The following is a 7,576-nucleotide window of genomic DNA, read 5'->3' on the forward strand; positions in this document are numbered from 1 at the left end:
CTGCTGTTACAATACTGATATTTCTTCTCAGAGCTAATGAATTAGCTCCAACAAAATTTCCTAATTTTACTAACTCAATCATTTTAGAATCGTGTATTTTATGTACCTGAAAACATTCTATCATTTTTAAAGTGATCTCTGTCTTATTTAACAACAATTAAATATTTTCTTCTTGAATGAGACAAGGAAGAGAAGCAAATATGGCATGCCATAAGAGACATATTTGGCTTTGGAATTATTTATGGGAATGGCTATTATCAAACAATTTCCTCCACATCCAAATTTGCACAATCTTTTGCAATGCAGATGCAAATATAGTAACTGCTAGAAGTTAGAATCATGTCCTCAGTAACCTAGAGGATGAAGTCATTTTGATGTACTCATCATTATATTGATGGTTGCACAGCTAATTCACAAATGTATGCGTGTTTAATAATATATACACATATATATGCACATAAATATAATCCTATAATCCCTATGACTCAAATATATCCATCATCTATCTATCTAATCTGTACATATATGTGTAATTTCTATGTTCCAAGGACATATTATGAAGCTGATATGATTTCTATTATATTTAGAAGTTTCTGGAAAGTAATAAAAAATGGGCAATAAATGCAAATTTTATACATATGGCTTTATTCTCCCTAGACATTATCAACCTTCATGCTCCTTTAGCCTTGAGAGAGAAAAGTAGCAATAGCATTGGTCACCAAGTCACCTCAGTTACATCCTGTCAATCACTGCATCCAGCTCACTTTCCAGTGAGTATATACTATTACAAAATATCTGTCCTGTCCACTTCCTCTCTGAGCTTGGTGCAGCCTTTGCCTTTGTTGTTCTTAAGAATGTCCTGGTAGTTTATTAATAACACTGGAGTCCTTTACCATTTCTTTGAGAAATAGTTTGATATCTTGTAATTCTTGAAGCATACATAACACAGACTTCAACGGTGCCTTCTTTATGGGTGTCTATCCCTGCTACAATGGGATGCCAATGATATTTTATCAAACTAAGAAGTAGGCGGCTTCTCAAGGTGATTTGCTACAAGAGCCCTGTGGAACCAGATCATTGTGATTATCAGCACGGTAACATTTCAAACAGATTTTTTTTTTTCTATTTTTAAGTAAAGTAATGAAAATACGTAGCATATTATGTGGTTGTAAGGTAATGGGGAAGTCATATAAAATGGTGGTGGTATGCAGGTAGATTCATGGGTTTAAATTCCAGTTGGACTATTTACAAACAGTGTGACCATGAAAACATTGCTTCACCTCTATTAGCCATATACAAAAAGGTGACATTTACTTCATAGAATTGCTGTGAAGATTACATGAAATAAAGAACATTGGGTACTGAGGATAACAACACCTAATAACAGTTCAATAAACCAATATTGTAGTCATAAAAGGGAAAGTATCTTTGAATAAATTATGAGATGTAATAGAATATTATAAATGTAGAATAATGTATAAGACTGTGACTAAATGTATGTATTTCTAAGTAATTCATTTTCTTGCATTCATAAGTAAGTAAGTAAAATTTCTCTTTTATTTTTTCTAGACAATTTTGGATTTTAAACCTATTTCCAACATTAAAACACTGTCTTGAAATTATCCTGAATTCCAAATGAAAGATCTGTAAAGGATTATTGCATACTTTGATTATGAAGGTTAACAATGAAGACTATACCATATGTCAACTTATTGTAATTGCATAAAGAATTTTCTTCAGAAGTATTCTCAGCATCCAGTCTCAAGTCATATAGTCAAGCTTGTTTTCTTTCTTTATGTTTTTATTGTGTTCTCCAATTTAATTTTTCTGGAAGGTTTATTACAGTTTTCTCACAATAAATTAATGCCTTAGTTCTTTATGGCTGCAATAGGAGAATATGCAATTGTTCATAATGGTTTGCCAGTGGCTAATCTTAAGTTTTTCGTAGTTTGCAACAAGCATTGGATACCTGCAGGGAGGTGCCAGTGGAAACGTGCTGAGATAACAGCTCTGTTCATAGTCTTTTCAGATATACACTAATCCTACTGTGTTGACGGATTAAGGGAAGAAAGATGGGTTCATGACTTAGAAAATTTAGGTAAGGCTTTTTTTCCTCCTCTGCTTAAAAACAAGTGACAAAGCCCATAAAAATGGCTCACTTGAAAACTATCATTAGTCTCCTATTTCGATTATAGTTAAATGCATTTCTGCAGCTAGAAGGAAGACAGAGCTTGTGTGAATCATTTGAACATTTCTGCAAATATTGAGGGCATTTATAGATAAGAATAAAAGTAAATCATTTGGGTTGGTGAACAAGGTGCGATGACAATAATAAGAAATAACTAAACAGCCTGGGAATTAGTAAATGCAAAATAGAGTATGATGAGAAGCCAGTGAACAAAGCTAACAGAGAACTACCCTATTCCATGTAGGGGAATATGACCCACGGGGCTAGGTGAACATCTGTGCCTAAATTCTGTTCTTTAGAAAGGAAATTGGAAAGACTAGCTCACAGTTTGTTTAATGGATATTTAATAGATTAATGCCAAACAAATACCTAATCCTGGGACTCCTTAGGACTGGCCAACTTCCCTTTGATCATGGAACATTCAGGGTGTTTTGGATTTGTTTCTCAGATGTTTATCCAAATTTATCAAGGTGGAAAAAGCTAAGAAAAATATTGAGGCAAGCAAGGGCATCTCAGGAAAGCAAGCCCACTCCAGCACTAATATATCACACATATTAGATATGCCACCAACCTCTCATTAAAAGGCTAAAAACTAGCACACATGAACTAATGACTTGATAATTGAGTGTTGGTAAGGAGCCATATTTTCAGCATGCTCTGTAATGAGGAAAGATGCTGTAGCATTAAAGCAAAAATAAGAATAAATATTATCTTCCATGTTATAGTGTATGGGTGAGAATTTCACATTCACTGCAGTTTGGAAAAGCCAGCCTTTTAGGGAAAAATTGGAAATACTTTGCAAATTGATGTCTAATGGTTTGAAGTTGACATCAGAGAGGAAATAAGTGGGTTCCTACAAAACTTATGTTGCTACCAAACATACATATTTGTGTGCAGGTAAAACATATATATTTGACAAAATTATACTTTTCTTATTGTGGCTATAGTTTGGGGAATTTAAAAAGGACAAGTAATACAGGGGGCAAAATAATATCTGAAAATAAATATTGTTGCTTGGATATTCTAGTTCTGCTAGATATCACCCAATAGCATTCTTAGGCTCATTCCCATTCCCTTCCTCAAGCCCTCTGTCCCCTCATTCTTTCGTCCCTCCCTCTCTTCCTTCTTTCTTTTTGATTAGGTCTACATCTTCTTTCAGTTATTTGAACTTGGAATGCCTTAATTAAATTTTGAGCTGGGTTCTACTATTGAAGCATCAAGTTGCTCGGTTGCTGTATAAATGATTAAAAGATGACTTGTCCAGAGCAACATGGTTCAGAAGATTGAATCTGAAGAGAATAGCAAATGCTGTGCTTCTCATGTCACTTTCAATCACTGAAGTATATGCAATAGAAGCTTCATTACTAGCATTCTCTTCTCTTTATCATTGATGAAGTTGAGCAGCATTAGCCAAGCATGACATATTAGCTCTCTTTAAACAAACACATCAATCTTGTGTTTTCACAGTCTCAGTTCATTATTGGAGTGATGGAGTGAAATCACAGCTTCTTTGTGGGGTTAGGATTCAAATGAGATCTAAAATCTGGGTGAATGATGTTTTTGTGCTGAAACTATTTTTGGTGAATATGTAGAAATATATAGAGCTAGAGTTTTTATTTAAAGATTTAAATTATTATGCCTGTAAATATGATATAAAATAAAATTTTATTAGTTATAAAAACTCTGGACATTGAATTATTATTGTTATTCTGTTGTTTCCTTTCCAAAGTTGTGTTCTTTCCCAATATATTTAAATAATAAAAGACACACATAACTTTTGAGAAAGAACAAACTAGAAATTTAGAAAATTCAGAAAGTATTGAAGAATAAAAATTCCTCATCGTTTGACAATATAGAAATAGCCATTACTATAGTTTTGATTTTTCCTCCTTCTGTATTTCAGCTATGTCATTCTCTCTCTATATATACGTGTGTGTATATATACACACATATATATGATGTAGCATTTTCTTATCTTTGGTTTTCATTTGATATCATAATGTATTTTTACCATTACTAAAAACTCATGAAACACTGTTTAGAAAACAAAAATTATATTACAAAATTCAACATCCTTAAGCATCTGGTTAATCACAATTTTAGTTATTAAAAAGAATGATGACTATAATCATGTATAGATATATATTTCTGATTACATCATTAAATTAATATTTAAGCTTTTCATATATATGCTAAACTTTTTACACACATACACAATACATCATTAACTCTCCTATAAGCAATGTACATTATATGGTGCATATACCTGCATTTTAAATTCTCATCAAAAATAGAACAGACAAGAATAAGAAAAAAATACTTTTGCTAATTTGATAATGCACGATATCACATTTTATTATACATAGGTTAGTTTGTTTATTAAACTTTTACTAATCTTCTTTTCAGTTAAATTTACTTCTCTCATTTGTTATTAGAAGCTGAAATGCCTTAATTAAATTTTGGGCTGGATTCTAGTATTGAAAAATCCAATTTGCAATATATGCCCTTACCATGTTGTATAGTACATACATGCTTACTATACACAGGGCACTATAAAGCTCTAGAAGAACTGTGATAGGAATGCAGAAAAGACAAAACCGTATTTTATATTTCATTCTTAAGGTCATTACACAAGCCACACAAGAGTCTAATGTGGGGCAAAAATAAAGGCATGCCAAATTCCTTAATGAGATAGATTTCATTAATTTGGCATTCCCAGATGCCTAAGTTGCACCTTTACTGGTAAACTGATTAATTTCTCTGAAGACATTTTTAAATAGAATTAATGCTATAAAAACTTACTGTGAAACTGTAAATGAACTCCTAAAGAAATGTTAATTTTGATGGCATCTGTAAAGTGGTGTAACCATAACATAAACTTAAAGGATATATTCAGGAAGTCATGAAAGAAGAATATAAAAGCAGAGATGAAATAATTAAAACAGAGCTTAATCAAGTAAAGTTAGCAGTTATATCTCACAGCCCTGTAAGTACATTTAAATAAGATTCGTGAAGCACTGCCAATGGCTTTGGAGGGATATGGAGACTGGGAGAAGTTCCAGAAGATGAGCAATAAACAAAACTGAATAACCAGAAAATGTATCTCAATACTGAAAATCACAGGCTATTGAACTTGAAGTCAATATATGAGAAGAGTTTAGAAAACATCATTAAATGGATGCTTAGGATAACATGAAAAATGGGTCAGTGATAACTGTATCCCATGTGAATTAGCAAAGAACAAGACAGTTTAGACTAACTGCCTCAATATGTTATATGATTTATATGTTATTCAATTTATATATTATTAGATTAGAACATGGTAAAAATAAAAATGCTAGTCAGGGATTTGTGACTACTTTTTATAAAATGTTTATGAGCAATATGGATAAATAGCAAATAGATGACTTAATGATTAGATCACTGTGTATGTGCATGCTCACAAAACATAGGGTATTTTAAAGCAGTATCAGAAATGTGACAGGGATATGTAGAGGAAAACCCATGTTTTCAATTTTTCCCTCAGAAGTATTCAGAAATAAGCTAAATAAGTGTTAATTTGAAGAAGAATTTATAATAAGGAGACTTATAAAAGATGATCATAAATATTAACATCTTTCCAATGATGTAGACTACAATTTATTATGTAAATAATAAATATTGACTGATTAAAGGAAGTAATAGAGTAGGATCATCAAATATGTTGACTATGTACAAATGAAAATAATATGCATTTATTGGTTGAAAAATTATGAACTAGAAGATAATGATAGAATAAAGAGATGATTAATCCTAAAATTATTATTTTTAAGATTCAATTGTTTCTACTGGTTAAGCAATAAATGTTCCTTGCTATATAGTAGGCCTAGACTGGTTTACTTGGCTTACTTCATTAAACTAATTTTTCTTTCCAAAAACTTAACTGAAAGTAATCCTCTGGAAGATAATCTCCCAAAATAAGTAAATCAACTTCTCCATATCACCTTGAGCATCTTATTGGCATAATGGTTTCAGTTTCATTTAATTTATAAATTAATAGGGGAGAAATTGACAGCCATATAATATTTTGTCCAGAACACATTATGTTTTTTCATTGATGGAAGTTGTTTTGTGCATAATTTTTTCAGTTCTCTTGATATTGGCATCCATATTTTACAGTTTATTGTTAGGTTTACTATATTTTTCATTAGTATTATGAACAAGTGTTCTTCCATTATACTTCACAATTGATTTTTATTATAATCTATGCAAATATATTGGGCTTTGAAGATTATCTAATTACCCTATTATCTAATTAGTACAAACACATTGTAAGTTGATTGTCTTAGATTTTTTAAAGGCATAATTCTATACTAAGATGAAATTCAACAATGCTCTACAATTAAATCTAACATACCTTTATGTTAGATGTATGTGTAACAGCAAGTATGAAAAAGATTTTATTCCAAGTCTTTGCTAATGTAAACAGTGCCACAATGTACATATGTGTGCATGTGTCTTTGTAATAGAACAATTTATAATCCTTTGGGTCTATATCCAGTAATGGGATTGCTGGGTTAAATGGTATTTGTATTTCTAGATCCTTGAGGAATGGCCACACTGTCTTCCACAATGGTTGAACTTATTTACACTCCCAACAACAGTGTAAAGCATTCCTATTTCTCCAAATCCTCTCCAGAGTTTTCAATGATTGCCATTCTAACTGGCATGAGATGTTATCTCAATGTGGTTTTGATTTGCATTTCTCTAGTGACCAGTGATGATGATCTTTTTTTCATATGTTTGTTGGCCTCATAAATGTCTTCTTCTGAAAAATGTCTGTTCCTATCTTTCATCCACTTTTTGATGGGGTTGTTTTATACTTGTAAATTTGTTTACGTTATTTGTAGATTCTGGATATTGACACTTTGTAAGATGGGTAGATTGCAAAAATTTTTCCCATTCTGTTGGTTGCTGGTTCACGCTAATGATAGTTTCTTTTGCTGCGCATAAGCTCTTAAGTTTAATTAGATCCCATTTGTCTGTTTTGGCTTTTGTTGCCATTGCTTTTGGTGTTTTAGTCATGAAGTCCTTTCCTATGCCTATGTCCCAAATGGTGTTGCCTAGATTTTCTTCTAGGGTTTTTATGGTGTTAGGTCTTATGATTAAATCTTTAATCCATCTGGAGTTAATTTCTGTATAAGGTGTAAGGAATGGGTCCAGTTTTAGTTTTCTGCATATGGCTAGTCAGTTTTACCAACATTTATTAAATAGGGATCCTTTTCCCATTGCTTGTTTTTGTCAGGTTTGTCAAAGATTAGATGGTTGTAGACGTGTGACATCACTTCTGAAGCCTCTGTTCTGTTCCATTGGTTTTTATTTCTTTTCTTTTCTTTTTTTTTTTTTTTT

The sequence above is a fragment of the Cebus imitator genome, unplaced genomic scaffold (assembly GCF_001604975.1).
Source record: "Cebus imitator isolate Cc_AM_T3 unplaced genomic scaffold, Cebus_imitator-1.0 Scaffold46, whole genome shotgun sequence".
NCBI classification, from domain to species: Eukaryota; Metazoa; Chordata; class Mammalia; order Primates; family Cebidae; genus Cebus; species Cebus imitator.